Raw genomic sequence first — 18,407 nt, forward strand, 5'->3', positions numbered from 1 at the left:
AAGAATCACAAACTTCTACTTCGTCACTCTGCTATTACTATGGCCATTGCGTGAATGTCTCCAGAAACTAAGAGCCAATACTGCCAGCCCGGCAATCCCAGCTAAAATCTGCCATAGGGGAAAAAAGCAGCAAGCGATTAAGGTTACTCTATATAAACTCGTTTCGAGGCTTATCTATTTTAATGTGAGATTTGAGTTTTTCCTAATAGTATGCCTCTTAATGTATACCATCTCTAAGAAAGGCTATTATTAACTTTTTGTTGTTTTTCAACATGTTTCACATTAATAGTACTTATGTCTCTAAATATGTTGAATTCAATTACAGGGAGGAACTTGTGCAGAAAGTAAAGGAAACAGTTACTGAAATAATTGGGAACAAACAAAAGAGTTTGGAAATGCTAAGATGTTGTTGATGACATGAACATGATAGAGTTGTATCTTGCAGTTGAAGATTTCATCATGATTCATTTTGTAGCCATAAGCTTTTTGACAATCAATGATTCATTATCAATCCACTTTATGATTATCTTATATATGTAAGTGCATGAATTATATTTTTCTTAAAAAGGACAATAAAAAAGATCAACTCACCTACAATACAATGTTGCAAAGGAGAGAGTTACACCAACCACCATTGTTAGAACTGCTGTGTTGGTTCCACATGCTCCACCTGCCCATAATAAAAATACTAGTACTAGTAGTGTTGACTTTGTTCAACTTGAATTCCCATCTGCCCATAATATTTTATTGAAGAATGAATACAATGCTTGAGTTTGACTCAATTCTACATTTTATACAAACTCAGTCAACTCTAAAAGAATTCCACAACAAAACATCAAAACAGACCAGATTCCACAAATCAGATTGCAGAGTCTCTTAAACACAGAATTATTCTTGCCGAAGCTTGTGCAATTAAATAGACAACCAGAAAAATCCAAATCCAATGCAGAATAATAATGACAGTATAATAAATATCAAACAACAGAATTTTACGTGGAAAATCCTCTCAATGTGAGAGAATAAAAAACCACGGGACCAAAGCCAGATAAATCTTCCACTATGAATAATAATGAGTACACAATAGGAACAACAATACTCAAGAAAAGTAGAAACCAATTAACAACACAAATGGCCTATTAAAACACAAATACACCTTTTTTCTTTCCTTTTTTTCTTTCTCTTTTTCTCCTTTTTTTTTCCCTCTTTTTTTCTCTTTCTCTTTCACTTTTTTTTGTCTTTTCATTTAATATAATTTGTGTGGATTCCACTTGAGGAGTGAATCCACCCAACACAAACTTAATAAGACGGTTCATATAAGTTCATTTCATATGAGAAATGACGAAACCTTACACTCAAGGAATAAACAATATTGAAGGACAATAAATAACACACAATAAAAAGCATAGCAAATTCGCAATGAAAATATAGTCTAATAACCAATAGGGGCACTTAAAACTGCCTCTTGTTGAATGATACTCTCCAAAACAGCTTCAGAGGATGTCAATTGATGCTTAAGATCTTCAGCCACTTGACTTAAAAAATCTATCTTCAAACGCAAGTTTTCAACATCCTTAGCAACCCGTTTCTTGGAATCCAATAATTTTTCAAAGGCATCTTGAGATACTTGTATTTCAGGAAATAAAACACGCCTCTCGACACCAACCAACCATTCCTTATCAAAACCAAAGTTTCTCACAACTTGTAATAGCTCCACAAATTCAGAGTGGCTCGAGCCTGATACTTCCAGCAAACTATGGGTTTCGAGGAATTTCAATAGCTTAGCTAGGAAGTTATAGGCACAGCCCTTGTATATATCACCAAGTGAAGTGTCTTTTAAACGAACAGAAGGATTATTAACAAGAAAATCAGTTAACAAAGACAAGTTCTCATAATCTAAATGATTCTTGGAGACCAGTTCCTCAAGCTCCCTCTTGACAAGAAAAGGGTCACCTGAAAGTATAGGAAAGAATTATTATGCCAATTTGAGCAGAACACGTTAATTAAATATAAAACAAAGCAATAAGATACCCTGAGATGCAATAGGAGATGTGATGCTAGGAAAGGAGGGTTTAGATCTGGCAACAATTGAGTTTACTTTAATGAAAGCGTCACCATTTGAAGAAACTGAACAAAATGTAGAGAAGAAGAGAGTTCAAAATTAAAACGGTGATGAGGTAAGATAAGAAAACAAAATTGATACATTACCTTGATCATTATTAGTCTTAGAAACTCCTTCTATCTCAACCTCAATACCCTGCTCATAAGTTAAAAAGGATGTTTATGTTTATAGTAAAATTCACTTCCTACATTCGAAAGAGAGTCAAACGAATACAACGAAAATGAGGGGAATAATTGCCTTTTGTTTAGAAGCAACCACTTGTATAGGTGGCTCATTCTTTGTTCCTGAAATGGTGGACATAGTTGCAATTGGTGTTTTTTCTGATGTTGATCCATCCAACTAATTCCATAGCATGAAAATGTAAATTAGTGGCAGCATATAATATTTAAATAAAATTATTTCTTCAAATATTTCTTGTTAGCTTTATATTACATAATTTACTTGAGAAGGTTTGATGATAGTATCAGTTTCTCCAAGTGATTGTTCCTTCAGCAACTCCTGTAATGAGATCGAAATTATTAATTACAAGCATTACTATATAAGAGCTTCGACTATAAATTTGACATGGCATTCAAATTACTTCAGAATTTGTTGGTAGTATTGCTAAATCCATAACATTTTTAACAAACTCATGCTCTGCCTTTGGTGTTTGTTTCATTTGTATCTGCACAAAAAATAGAATGTTTGATTCAAAGACATTTCCATGTTTGATTCAAACTCATGCTTAGTCTATGTAAGGGCTTAGTCTATAAATTTGACATGGCCTGCAAATTACTTACTTTTGAATTTGTTGGTAGTATTGCTAAATCTTCTAATTTTTGAGAAGGATCCCCTGAAAGTATACGAAGAATCATTATGCCAATTTGATTAAAAGCATCGCCATTTAGAGAAACTAAACAACATGTGGAAAAGAAGATAGTTCAAAATTAAAAGGCTGAGATAATATAAGAAAATAAAATTGATCAAAAAAATATTTACCTTGATCATTATTAGTCTTAGAAGTTCCTTCTATCTCAATACCCTGCTTAAAATTTAAAAGGATGTTTATGTTTAAAGTATAATTCAATTCGTACATTCAAAATAGAGTCAAAAGAATACAAGGAAAATAAGAGGAATTGCCTTTTGTTTAGACGTAACTACTTCCATTGGTGGCTCATTCTTTGTTCTTGAAATGGAAGACACAGTTGCAACTGCTGCTTTTTCTGATGTTGCTTTCTCCAACTAATTCCATAGCATGCAAATGTAAATTAATTGCAGGATATATAATCTTTTTAAGTATAAAATTATCTTTTTAAAATATTTCTTGTTAGCTTTATATGCAAAATGAGGTGGTATTATATTAAATCATTTACTTGTGAATGTTGTTCGTCCATTGATTGTTCATTCAGCATCATCTGTAATAAGATCAAAATTATTAAATCCGGAACATTAAATTACTACGTAAGTGCTTAGACTATAAATTACTTACTTTTGAATTTGTTGGTAGTATTGTTAAATCCGGAACATTTTCAACACTTGGTATTTCAAAATCTTCGGTGGCTTCTGCACTTTGTTGGTGTTTAAATAGTCTCTTCACATTGATACATATTGTATAATCTATAGAATTTACCATAAAATTTGTAAAATCAGCCATTAGATAGATGAGTTTTTCAGGAAAAATCAGCCATTTAATGGAATTGAAAGCGATTAAAATCACATATATGGTGTACCTAAGAAGAGTAGTAAATGATCAATTTCTGATAAGGTGTTGGTTGTTGATGCTGAAGTGAGAGTGAGTTTTTTATCACAATTCCGCACGATGCGACTTTTTACAGCCTGAAATTGATTTCCCTGGACATCACTGAGGCTTGGTAGCATATCAAATGCTAAAATACTTAGATTTGGAATATGAACATTCTGATCATCTGCACTTTTGAATATTTCTTCTAACTCATTTGCTTCTCTTATGAACAGAACATTTAACTTCGGAAGCTCTTTACATACAGAGAATGGAAACACAGATTTCAACTTGTTGCACTTTATTACAACAAGTCCTTTTAGTTCTGGGAAAAATGTTGCTGAAGAAAAAGAATTTGAATTTTGTTTATTCTCCAAACCATCATGATCTTCAATAATATGTTCCAAATCTTTGCATTCTTCTATTGTTAAAGAACGCAACTGTGGTAGAAATCTTAACATGGAAGTGGCGAAAACAAATTTCAACTTGTCGCAATTTCTAACAACAAGTAGTTCTAGCTTTGGGAAGCATGTTGTTGAATTGTTTTTATTCTCCAAATCATCTTCAATAATATGTTCCAACTCTTTGCAATCTTCTATTCTTAAAAAACGCAACTGTGGTAGAAATCTTAAAATGGAAGTGGAGAATGCAATTTTCAATTTGTCACATCGCATGATTTCTATCTCTTTAAGGTTTTTGAGGGCAAATGAATATTTGGGACCCACAAAAAGACAAGTCATCATAGGCAGATCAATCAAGATAATGTATCGCAAAGCTAAGTCCAGTTGCTGTTCATCAATTTCATTCAGGGAAAATATATTTTCTACTTTGGAATTATTTCGTATCAAAAAGAATTCCAATGTGAGAAAATTATCCTACATAGGTTTTCGTACATAAAATAAATTACCATTAAGATAATAGAAAAACATTTGTTAAATTAAATATGAATTATAGGCAGTTAAAAGATCATAGGAATTTATTCAGTATTCTTTGGCCATGATTTTCTTTGCATACTTCAATGATACTTGATTAACTTAGTTCCATATTTTCTTGGCTATTTCAAAAATTTCATCTCTAGGATTTATGGATATATCTATTTCATGATATTTTAAATGTTTTGTCTAAAAATTAAGTATTTTTATTTATGAATTTAAAGAGGGATACCAAATAACAAAGATATATGGAAATAGGGATACCTTAATGATTGTATTATCCTGGGAACATTCCAAGAGGTGAAGAGATTTCAAAGAAGGAAATGTTATTCGATATTGTTTGGGACACATGGCGATCAAACTTGGCAGACTGTTAAGATAGAGATTTCTCAATTCCGGAAGATGAAGCTGAATCCCCATATCATTTTGATGATCACTAGTGTCATGTCCAAATATGTATTCCAATTGAGCACAATTATTAACAGAGAGCTCTTTCAATTTTGGGAAGACATTGACACAGATGTTGCCACCAATGTTATGATATCCAGTATCTATTATTATGTGCTTCAGTTCATCACAGTTCTCAATTCTCAAAATTTCCAACTGCATTATTAGATCAATAGATAGGATAAATACTGATTTCATCTTCGGAAAATGAGTCAGCACAATCTCTTTAATATTGCAGAGGATCTTTGATTGTATTCCAAGACGTTCCCATATGTTAAGGCCATATGAATTTGATTCCTGCAATGTAGTTATGTAATCCCAATGAAAAAGGATCGAATTCAATCAAAGCAAACATTGTTGTAATGTGCACAAAAATTAAGGAAAAGTTACTATTCAAATTTTAGCTATTATAATCGATGATTTTCTAATATATTAACAGTAGTCTTCAATTATGGGGTGTTTTATGCCAAACTCTATGTATAAATAAATATAAGATTCAACCTACTAGAAAGAAAGGCTTACCGATGCCACTGAGCAGTCATGCGGTTGATCCCTATCACGCATAGGATCCAATTGTATTTGTGCTTTGGAAGTGGAAGATGATCCCTTCACACATTCTTCAAAAATACCAATGAAGTTTGGTAATTCAGAGAGCTCCAATTCAGTTAGTGAAACCAGTTCAACATGTTGAGATTGACCAAACACATATTGCAATCCATCACATTTTCTTATTCTGATAGCTTCTAGTGCTGGAAGGTCTTTAGCAGAGAGGAAAGGTAGTATAGAAATTAACATAGGGCAATTCTTAAGTGTGATTCTCTTTAGATTGCAGAGGTTTAGCTTACCATTGAATAGTTGTTCCAAATTTTCCATGTTATTAAGTTCTAGTACAACCAAGTTGGACAAGATCGGTACATGAGAACCAATGGTGTCAATGAGGCACCGTAGTTGTGAAATCCGATCCAAATGAAGTTCAACAAGATCATTCATACCGTGTTCTAAAGGAAAAATCTCAGGCATGAGATTTCTCCATTCCCCCTTAATTCCTTCTAGAAAAAGAGCCTCTGCTGTTTGCATGCAGTACTTGAGCGTTTCTTCTGAAAATTGACACTTTTCATCACCACAAAACACAACATATTTGGAAAACCTGGATTGTCTTTTCAAGGAACCTCTACCATGGATATGATATCTTTTCAACTCAGGTAAGGCTATTTCCTTACAAAATTCATTGAAACTATATGTGAAATACAACTCTTCAAGTGATGAGCATCCTTTAATAACCTCAAATGGATTTTTCATTCTAATTTCACAAAATTCCAACTTCAACAATTTAAACTTCTTCAGTTCTGTAATTTGGTTTGGCAATTCATTGACTTTGCATCTATCCAAATCAAGAGTCTCAAGTCTCTGTAGTTTTCCCAAAATAGAGATATCACCTAAATCAACATGATCAAACGACATAGATCGAATATTTGTCAATAACTGAATTGCAGGTGGTAATGATAAAGATTGGCTGAAATGAATGCCTGAAAAATTCAAAACACGGAGCCTGATAACATTTTCAAAGAAAGAATCTGGTACTTTTATACATTTATCCTCTTCTTCTCTATCCACCTTGACAATTAAAGTCTCAAGTTTCAAGCTATCAAATTCCAAGGAAAATAAATCCTTGCACTTCCCTTCACATAATAAATATTTGATATTTGTCTGCTTTTCAACCAATGACTTTTGCTTTTCATCAAACAATTTTACACATTGAATCTCTTTGTTCGCTATCCATTGAGCTGCTTCTCGGACCAAATCATGCAGTTTTAGACATTTTTCACCGCCCTCCAACAACAAACAAGAATCTACGAGCTTGTCTTTGGCTAGAACTACTAGGTTTCGAGCATCATCGTAGCTACCATAATCTTCCCCCAAAAGGCCCACACCTATGCAAAGTCTTGTTATAACTTCAATAGAATTTTCTTCATCTTCTCGGAAAACCGAACATAAGAGAAACAACCCCTTGGCTTTTTCATCCTTCAAATTATCATAGCTAATCTTCAACAAGTTATAAATTCCAACCTTATCATCATCAACACCATGCATGGATACAGGCTTCTTCAAGGATTTCAATGTCACATCCCATTTGTGCTCTCGATGTTGGTGGCCCTTTAAGCTACTGGCGATAACTGAAATTGCAACAGGTAATCGTTTGCATTCCTTTGCAATTTTACGTCCCTTATCGATCAATTTTTGAGAGGTGCTATCACTTATCTTGGCATACATTTTGAACATGTTCCACGCTTCTTCTTCTGATAAAAGACCCAATTCAATTATCTTATCACAGTCCATGTTGTTGAAAGTTTCTTGATTACGCGAGGTTACAAGAACTCTACAACCTTTGTGTGTGTCTTGTTTTGGAATTCCTATTGCATCAAAATCAAGAGGCAGGCCTCGATCCCACACATCATCCAGTATCACAAGAATTTTGTCACCATTTGTTAATCTACTCCATAGTTTTTTGGGTCGGTCTGGTTCATTACAACCCCCCATTCCAGTCTTAAAGATCCAGCAATATCATCTTGAATTTTTTTTATATCAGGAGTAAATGACACGGTCGTATCAACGACATAAGCAAATATTTCAGATTGCTTTAGCTCTTTACCCACTTCTTTGGCCATTGTTGTCTTTCCGGTGCCCCCCATCCCTTGCAATCCGGTTATATAGTTATTGTCATCTTTTAATGCATCCAACAGTTCTTTGTATTTTGACTCTCTACTTTCAAAAGAAATGTAATCTTTGGATGAATAGCGTTCAACACCTGGAACAGGGCGAGGAAGTTCAATATTTTCAAATTTCTCTCCCTTTAGTTGTTTGATCTTCTCCAAGTTATTTGATAACTCCTTTCCCTTTTTATATCGCCAGATACAATTAGGACAAAATCCAAAAAAACATGTTTGTTTTGTTTTTGTGTCCACTTGATTGAGCTCATCAATATCTTTTTCCCAAGAACTAACTATAGCTTGAATATCTTTATCTCTTTCTCTTGCATCTTTGACACGTTGCTCGATAGTTATCCTTTGTGGTTCCAACGTAGTTCTTTCTTCTTCAAATTTCTTAACAATGCATGTGAAGCAAAATACATAACGTGCTTCTGCTATTGCGCCATCAATCAATTTGTCCACATATTTCTTCACCAAATCACAGAGGATACTTGCCATCTAAATCAATTTCAAGAAAACAAAGTCAGGCATATATAGAATGAAAGGTATTAGGATCAATATAAATAATGATTCAATACAACAGTACAACTATATACTAGTATCAGTCTTGATTTGAAATTGACATTTAGGTGAATATTTGTATACCTCGTTTTCCGTACTTTCAATGCATAAGTTTTATGAACAGACTTCTTCTTTCACCAATCTACACAAAGAATCATGTAATGTTCAATGCAATTGAAGTTATGCAGTAAAAAAAAAGCAGTGTATGTTCAATTCAACATACTATAAATAGCAAAAAATCTTAATATATATTGGGACGAGTCTCGGAGAGGGAGTAGAACATACATAGTCCATTCTTATGATGCACGAGACCGACTATTATAGAGAAAGATATCAAATTTGCTCCTATTATAATTTTACTTGCTCTGTTTTAAATTAATAAAATATAAATAAAAATCACATCTATTACCTAATATATTAAAATCAATTACCACAAAAGTTACTAATTTATCCCTATTACTTTTAACCACGTTGCAAATTTATACGCTTCATTGTAATTTCACTAAAATAAAAATAAATAAAAAATATAGAAAGATAATATGCTTAAAAATAAGAATAAAATAGATTATAGATAGAAACAAAACATAACAATCTATATAACATCTATTTATAGGAATAAAAATATATAGAAAGATAATATGCTTAAAAATAGGAATAAAAATCACATCTATTACTAATATATTAAAATCAATTACCACCAAAATTACTAATTTATCCCTATTAGTTTTAACCACGTTGCAAGTTTTATACGTTTCATTGTAATTTCACTAAAATAAAAATAAATAAAAAATATAGAAAAAAAATTGAATAAAAAATAGATTATAGATAAAAACATAATAATTTCAGTTATATTTTAACAATATTATATAACATCTATAAAAAAAATTATAAATTTTTAAATATTTAATTTAATATTTTTTTACATTAATATAGTGACACACTCAAATATTGAATAAAAATCAGTGGACCCGTGCCCGAGCGAATGCACTTGTCTTCAAACTAGTTTATTAAGAAAATAAAAACCTAATAATTTGGAGTATATTTTTATGTGTTTTTTTTTAAATAGGTTTTATAGAAAGATAAAAAAGATAAGAAAGAGAGTAAATAAAATCAGTGGACCTGTGCATGAGCGAATGCACAGGTCTTTTAAACTAATTTATTAAGAAAATAAAAACCTAATAATTTGGAGTATATTTTTATGTGTTTTTTTTTTTAAATAGGTTTTATAAAAAGATAAGAAAGAGAGTAAATTAAATGCATAGAATGTGGAGGAAAATTAACTCATGACGAGGGTGAGCACTATCCAAAGCGGGTAAGGATGTTATGATAAAATCAGTTTTACAGGCTATCCCATCTTATATTATGAGTATTTTTTTGATCCCGGATTCTATAATCAATGATATAGAGAGAATGTTGAATTCATTTTGGTGGGGTGGAGGAACTAATAAAAAAGGGATTATGTGGTTAGCGGTGGGATAAATTGGCTAGGCCAAAAGCTGACGGCGGGTTAGGTTTCTGTAATTTTCATGCTTTTAACATGGCGATGGTTGCAAAACAAGCATGGAACTTTATGTCAAAACCCAATACATTGGTGGCTAGAATCTATAAGGCTAGGTACTTTCCTCGGTCCTCTTTATTTGATGCAAAGATCGGTGCAAATCCTAGTTTTGCTTGGCGAAGCATTTGAAAATCACGTGATGTTCTTATTAATGGATGTAGGTGGAAAATTGGTGACAGGAGTAGAATCAATATCATGTCTGAACCATGGCTGCGGGGGGAGGGCAATCCTTGGATGCAGGCTGCTCAAAACCATAGTATGTATGATTTAAATGTGAATAATTTATTATTATAGGGAGTTAAAAGATGGGATACTCAGAAATTATATTCTCTTTTTTCAGCATCAGTGGCAGAGAGTATAATTAGGATACCGCTACTTGAGGAAGTGACAGAGGACTGTTTGTTGTGGCAATTTGAAAATAATGGGAATTACACAGTGAAATCCGGGTACAAGACTTACCTAAAAAATAGAGCAATTGAACAAAACTACACATTAGAAAAGGAATGGGGGTCACTATGGCGTATCAAAACAGCCCCAAAAAATAAACATCTAATGTGGAGAGTGTGCCGAGGTGTTTTACCGACTCGAACTCGCTTACGGGAGCGTCATGTGATGTGCCCAAGTGAATGTCCTATATGTGAAGGAAGTGAGGAGGATGACTGGCATGTTTTCTTTGGTTGTAGAGAGAGTAAAAGTGTGTGGATTGAAGCCGGATTGAGGGGAGTCATTGAGCCAAGGATGCAACATACTAATAATGTAAAATCTATATTTCTTGATATTTTCAGGGATGAGACTCCTAATGTTGTAGGAGCCGTTGCAACAATAGCTTGGTGTATTTGGAATAATCGTAACAATTGGGTTTGGAACGGACTCAAGGACACGGCGAAGAGCATAGCGATGAGAGCTGTTCACATGACACAAGAATGGCAGGCTGTAAATGATGTACAACAGCAGACGCGCATCATTTCTGCGCCAGTTCATGCACTTCAACGATGGCAGCAGCCCCGTGTCGGTTGGTGGAAATGCAACGTTGACGCAAGCTTCTTCAACACATCTGGCCATACCAGCTGGAGTTGGTGCATCCGTGACTCTAATGGCAACTTTGTTGCAGCAGGTACAAACATCAACAAGTATCACCTCACAATATTAGAAGGTGAAGCCATGACAATTTTGGAAGCAATTCGCGAAGCCTCAACTAGAGGGTGGACAAACATTATCTTTGAAAGTGATTCCAAAATTGTAGTGGATGCTATACAAGCTAGCCATAGAGGCGTATCGGAATTGAGTTATATTAATTTGTCAATTAATTTATTGTTATAGTGTAACCCGAACTTTGAGATCAAGTTCACAAAGCATCAAGCAAATATGGCGGCCCATACCTTAGCTAGGGCGGCCTTTTCTTGGCCTTGTCGCACTTTCTTTGATTTGTCCCTCATTGTATTGAACATATTATAATTAATGAATTAAGTTGATTGTGTTTGTTTCAAAAAAAAAATTAAATGCAATTTATATTTACTCTTATGAGAACTAGCGGGTCAGGCACGCGCGTTCCGCGTCTGCCTGTGTCTAACTTATGTCAAAAAAAAATGCCTTATGTTATGGTCAGTTTGTTAATAAGAGATTTTTGCTGCTAAAAAAAAAGATGTGCCTTATATTATGGTAAGTTTGTTAATAACATATTTTTGTTGGTACTAAAAAAATCAAAGGTATTATTGATATTATGAAAAGTTCACACCAAACTTATGTATTCTCTTTATATATAGTTAGAAGTATAAATAAATAAATAAATAAACAAAAAATTTCTTAAAAAAGATTAATAAAAGTTGATTTTCTCCCTCTTATATTTTAGGACGGAGTGGGTACTATTTTAAACCAACATTGTCTTCAAAACAAAAAAAAACAACATTAACTACAGGGCTTTTGTTTCACGGTTGAAAATTTCACTATCGGGAATAACTTTCCCAAGAAATAATAATGGTATTTTAAAGAAAATGTGTTTGGTTAGTAAAAATCATATTCCTTGGAGTTATGTAAGAGCGGGTATGTGGGTAGTTATTTTGATTTTATTCCCATTTTTATGGGAACCTTTTATTCCTATCCATTTTTTTGAGATTAAGGTGTAAATTACTTTTTTGCTGAGAATGTTTTATTCCTTGGAGTTAATTTCCTAACTTTGTAACAAACTTAGGAGTTTATATTTATAAGTTTTATATTCTTGAAAATAAATTTTTTAACCATAAAACAAACACTCCCTATAAAGGTTAATTTTGTAATTTTGATCCTAAACATAAATAACTAATTTTGTTTCTTAACGGAAACACACTAATCTTATTTTTTATTTTTTGTTAACTCCGCTAAACTTTGATCTATCATGGGAGTTATTAGTTTATAAGAAAATCCTATATTCTTGTCCCCATTGAACCATGAGACAACTTTTTGTCCATCAAACATGGTACAAAGATAAAATTTGTTCAACACCTTAAATTTTGTCATGTGATGTTCTGTCTTGTACTGTCATGTACTGTTCTGTCAAATACTTATATATTGTAGATCAAACGGACTTATAAACTAGCTTATTTACCTTCTCAAATAAACTCAAATACTATTAACATTATTAATAAAAAAAGAAAATCGTCTTGAGTCATGCATTAATGAAAGGAATGTGTACTCAAAGTGTCTCAAACACATAAAAATACTGAAAAATGTTAAACAGGATCCCGACACTAGTTAAGTATACTAATATAGAAATTTTATTTTGAAACTTATACATTTAATAGATTAAAAACATAAAAAATAATATCTTTTTAACATTAATTTTATTCTTAACTTTATTTTTTTAATATCTTTAACAAGTGTCCGAAAACACCATTTAGCATAACCCAAATTATAAAATATACACATGAAAAAATGCATTTATAAAAATGGAGGTATGAACAGCATGAAAAAAATATGATCCGAATGAAATGCTTCATTACCTCTTATTGTAACATCCCAAACTACTTTCAGGATGACCGACTGACCCCACAAACCAACACGAGTCTTTTCAGCGTGCTTTGTCCTCACTCGCACGCTTTCTGAGAAAACTTCCCAGAAGGTCACCCATCCAAGACTACTCCAAGTCAAGCACGCTTAACTGTGGAGTTCTTATCGAATGAACTACCGAAAAGAAGATGCATCTTGTTTTCACATGGTCAGTTAAGAGTCAAGAGTCACATCGAGAAATGGTTTGAAGATTTTAGTCGTTGATGATAACAACAACCTTATAAATACCACTTCAAATGTAGTTTATAAAGAAATTTTTCGTAATTTGTAGGATTGTTTATACTTTCATGTTTATGTAAGTTGGTGGAAATAAATTAGACAATAAATACTTTTGGTTTCTACGCGTATAAATTACTTTGTTTATAGCCCAAAGAGATATAATATAATTGATCTATAATTTTTGACTCGTGCGAACACACGGGCATGAAGACTAGTTAAATCTATTAGTCTCTACATTTGAGCTTCATAAATTCACTTATATTCACCAAAAAGATAATCAAGAAAGTGAAAATATTGGAGTTCATAGTCAAACATCCTCTTGAAATTGCCAAAATCATCAAATATCCACCTGTATTTTTTTAAATGTCAAATCTCACTCTAAAATTTTGTATTGTGTCTCATCTATCAAATTACACTCTATTGCCATTTACTCCGTTAATGGTGATAATATGTAGCGTTAACTGCATATATGTCACTTATCAATGTGTCACATGAGAATAATTGATTGAAATTTATAAAAACATGAGGGTATTTGACTAAAATATGCATAAAAAGAGAGAGTGTGTGTCTGTTAAAGAGAAAAATGTATGAATTTTCGTTGTCTTTTCAATATGTATAGCATAAGTGCATTTATGTTAATCGTAAAGACAAAAAAATATCTTAAATTGTGAGAAGATAGAAATAGGTGAGAGATAGAGTATAAGAAGAGAGAAAATGATGAGAAATAGAGTAGATTTGATATATTGATTGGTATAAAAGAAATAAGAGAGAGAGAGAGAGGGAATTTTATTTAATATTAAAAAGAAAATAACATCCTTATACTCCCTACGGTTATTTATATAAGAAACAAAAGTGAAAAACAATTGGTCATTTTTATAAGAAAGTTTGATCAATTTTCAAATGTTTAATTTCACTCATGCCCTTATTTATTATGAGAGAGAATATTAAAAATAACTAAGTTAGTTGAATTAAGAGTAATTAAATAAGGGTATATATGAAATACATTTAAATTTACAAAGTATTAAATGAAAATAACTATGTACAATGTGTTTCCTTGGTCTATTTGATTTGTTCAAAGTGTTCCTTATAACAACGACCTAAGAGAGTTTTTTTACTTTTTTATTTTTAAGTAATTTAGTTATTTTAACGTAATAATATGGGACCCACCATATACTTTAATGACTTTTTACTATGAAAAGGTCCATCTTTCATATTTCCTGATAACCCTAGAAAATCGACTTGTAAGGTGAGAATTATTCTCAATTTTAAACCTATATTCAGGGCAGAAACTTGATAGTAGACGGCTTGGATCGTGGAGATACTTTAATAACATCTTAGAATTGAGAGTTGGCCTAAATCAACCCTACAAACCGGCTTGTAAGGTGAGGATAGCCCTCGCAGCCGATGTGGGACTTCTAAACTATTCTTCCGTGTTCTCAATTTCTCTCCTTGTCAACAAGAGAAGTTTTCAAATTCTCTTCTTTTTCTCTCTTCTCTATCTATCTCGTCTCTATCGGTCTCAAACCAATCAAAGGCTAAATGTAAGAAATATATAGGATTTTAAGGAATCAAATGTTAGAATATTTTCTAATATTTTATGGGTTGCAATCATTTGTCGATTTTTTGTTTTAATAAAATTATGAGAAATGAAAGCAAGATTTGCGAGAATGAGTCTATGAATAATGTGGAGAGCACACCTGAATAGAAGAAATATTTGGGTAAGTGGGAGAGAATTGATTACAATTGATTAACGCATTGATCTTCTTAAAATTTTATATTAGTTGATCCCCTAATTAGGAGACTGAGGTCTGTTGTTTTAAGGAGTAACATTGCAAGCACAAACATTAATTGTGAGTTCTTTTAATATGCTTTATTAGTGGGAGTTTGAAAAGAACATTTGAGTATGTGACAAATAATTAAGATTCATTTTATATGCTTGATTAGTGGGAGTTTAAATTTTATATTAACTCCTTTGTAATGTTAAAAGTATTTTAATCAAATAGAGCTTATAATTTAATTAGCTTTAAGGCATTTGAGAGAAATTAAGGACCGAAGAAGAAAATGATAGTATGGTTGATGGATCACATACATATGATTTTCTCGCTACACTCTACACAAACGACTAGTCGATGGAGTTTGGTGGAAGGTGTTGTATCAACAAGGATATAATTACCACCATGATTCAATATCATTTAACTTTATTGGATGGAGTCTTAATTAGATGATGCATCTTGGGATCATTGTAGCCACATTAATAAATACGTTATCAACCAGTGAGTCATTTTTAAAATGTTTTCTTGATATTAAATATACACAATTGATTTTGTCCAAGTGAGAGAATATTAGAATATTTTCTAATATTTTGTGAGCTGCAATCAATTGTCGGTTTTTGGTTTTAATAAAAATTGTGATCCATTTGATGATGTTTAGGCCCGATGTGATCAGTAATAATGGGTTTTTGAACACTAATTCTGATTTGTGCAGAAACAAAGAGTAGGCCCAACCCTAGGGTACATGATGGGTAGTACTAACTAGGGTTGTTATCTTATAAATAGATAGGTTAGGTCTCATTTGCCACCACGTTATCAGGCGAGCATCACGCCGAAATAAGTTTGTCTGAGGTTTGCCCCATTGATAACTTCAAATCATGTAGCATGTGATCAGACAAAGGAAGATTTAGTTTAACATATCGATGATTTCTATATCAACTATTCTAATAAACATAATTATTGCTTCAAAAATATAATCTAATTTCATATAATATATTTATCTCTAATTTTAATCGCACATCAAAATCCAACGAAAAAAGCTAAAAGAGTATAAGGCAATGAATATTTGTATACCTTGTTTTGCGTACTTTCGGTGCATATGATCAAGTTTTATGAACAATATTCTTCTTTGTCCAATCTACACACAAAGAATCATGTAATGTTTAATGTAGTTGAAGTTATGCATTAAGCAAAAGCAATAGACACTATAACACGTGTAAGCTCAATTCAATCTATGCTTTGACCACACTTTAAATTTGTCACCATTTTACATACTCTAAATAGCAAAAAAAATAATAATAAGTAACATATTCTTTTTTAGAATCAGCAAAATATATTGATTGAAAACATACAAAATTACAAAACACACACAAGTAGAGTAATCTCATTATCGGCCCCGTCAGCTTAGCTTAGTTGGTAGAGACATTATAGGAGTCGCGGTTCGAATTTCAGACACTCCACTTATTCTTAATAGTGATTATGTTTGTTAGTTAAGTAGCGGACATAAATATTTTAGTAATTTAGCAAGGCGTGTTAGAAAAATGGTAGGGTGCTAAAAGAAATTCTCAAGGTTAATAGGTGTTTTTGCCCCGAGTCCGGACCTTTTGCCACCCCCCTCAGTTTTTAGTCCTCGAGGTTCCACTCTCCCCCTCGTAAGGCCACGTTATCCTTGCCAAGGGGATAGGATGGAAGCTCCGCCTTTTGGGAGAGTTTTGTTTTACCCCTTGTAAAAAAAATCTTTTATCCCCTATAATTCAAAGATTCCATGTTTCTAACCCCTGACCACACATGTTGGCATATAGCTGTACATTTTAGTAATGTGACATGCGTATTTGTAATTTTTTTATTTACTTTTAAATTCATCCGAATATTTATAAATTTTTAATAAACACAAAAAACACAAATTAAAATCATTTTGTTTTTTTGTTTAAAAAAAAAACCATTTTATTTTTATTAAATTTATAAATATCGTGGTGGATTTAAATTTAAATAACAAATAAATAAATGCAGGGGCCGGTGTTCGAATCCCGGACACCCCGCTTATCCACTTTAAGGGTGAAATTTCTAGCGATTAGACTACCTGACAAAAAAAAAATCATCTCAAGGCGTGCATTAATGAAAGAAATGTACTCAAATACAAATAAAAATATTAACAGTAATATAAATTAATGATATATATATATATATATATATAAATATATATATATATATATATATATATATATATATATATATATATATATATATAAACTTTTGGTGTGGATTTTTCATAATACCAATAATCCTCTTAATATTTCTTCAAAAAAAAAATAATACTCTTAACATTTTTTTTTAGTAGCAAAATTTTTTTATTAACAAACTTACCATAATATAAGAGATTTTTTTTAGCAACAAAATTCTTTTATTAACAAACTCATCATAATATATGGCATATCATATTTTTTTTTGACATATGTTTGTATAATAGACACAAACTTGCACGGAATATATACACATAAAAAAAATTCATTTATAAAACTGGCCGGAGGTATCAACAAAAAAAAAAATTGTTTTGAATGAAATGCATGGTTACCTCTCATGACTCATTTCCGTTCAGTGAACAAACTATATTCCTTCCGGACCCTTCCTTCCCCGTTTTTCAAATTGCAAGCAGAAACCTTAAACAAGAGAGAAACTATAATATCTCTCTAACTCCAATAATCTATGCTTTACAACAACCAACCCTTTAAATATAAAAATAAAACTATAGTATCTCTCCACAATAAGTGTTTAAGTATATACTTTACTCCGCCAACGGTTCTTTCTTTTATTCATTATTTATGTACATACTTTATACTTTACCTCGACATTAAGTATTCTTTAAAGTCGATTTGAACTATTCTGTTGATTTGATCTCAAATTTGAGGGAAAGAATCCTTGTTGAAAGATTTGAGGGAAAGAATCTTCGTTGAAAGGAATGACTTTGATTTTTATGTTGATTTTTTTTTTTTGACAATATTGATTTTTATGTTGATATTGAATATGAAAATCTTCCCCCATTTTGTCACTCTTGTTAGATTATTGGACATTCTTTTAAGAATTTCAAATACCAAATTCCACCAAAAAAACTCTAGGAGAATTGTATGTGATGCTGATAGGGAGCGTCTCTGAGTTTTAGGAGACTCTGTGCAAAATTTAAAAGTGGCCCCTTAATAAAAAAAATATAATTTTTTTTAAAAACAAATTATCGATTTAAATTGTATATAATATAAAAAAAATCATTTTTATTCTTGTAATCATATAAATTATCAATATTAAACCAATTGCATTAAATTAAATAGAACAAGAAAAAAAAA

The 18,407-nt window shown here is 31.8% G+C and overlaps 1 pseudogene; it reads right to left on the bottom strand.

Annotated features, from left to right (window-relative positions):
* Positions 1–987: 987 nt before the first annotated feature.
* On the bottom strand, positions 988–17,754 carry LOC123883611 (annotated as a pseudogene).
* Between the last annotated feature and the right edge of the window lie 653 nt (positions 17,755–18,407).

This window comes from Trifolium pratense, linkage group LG5 (genome assembly GCF_020283565.1).
Source record: "Trifolium pratense cultivar HEN17-A07 linkage group LG5, ARS_RC_1.1, whole genome shotgun sequence".
Classification (NCBI taxonomy): domain Eukaryota; kingdom Viridiplantae; phylum Streptophyta; class Magnoliopsida; order Fabales; family Fabaceae; genus Trifolium; species Trifolium pratense.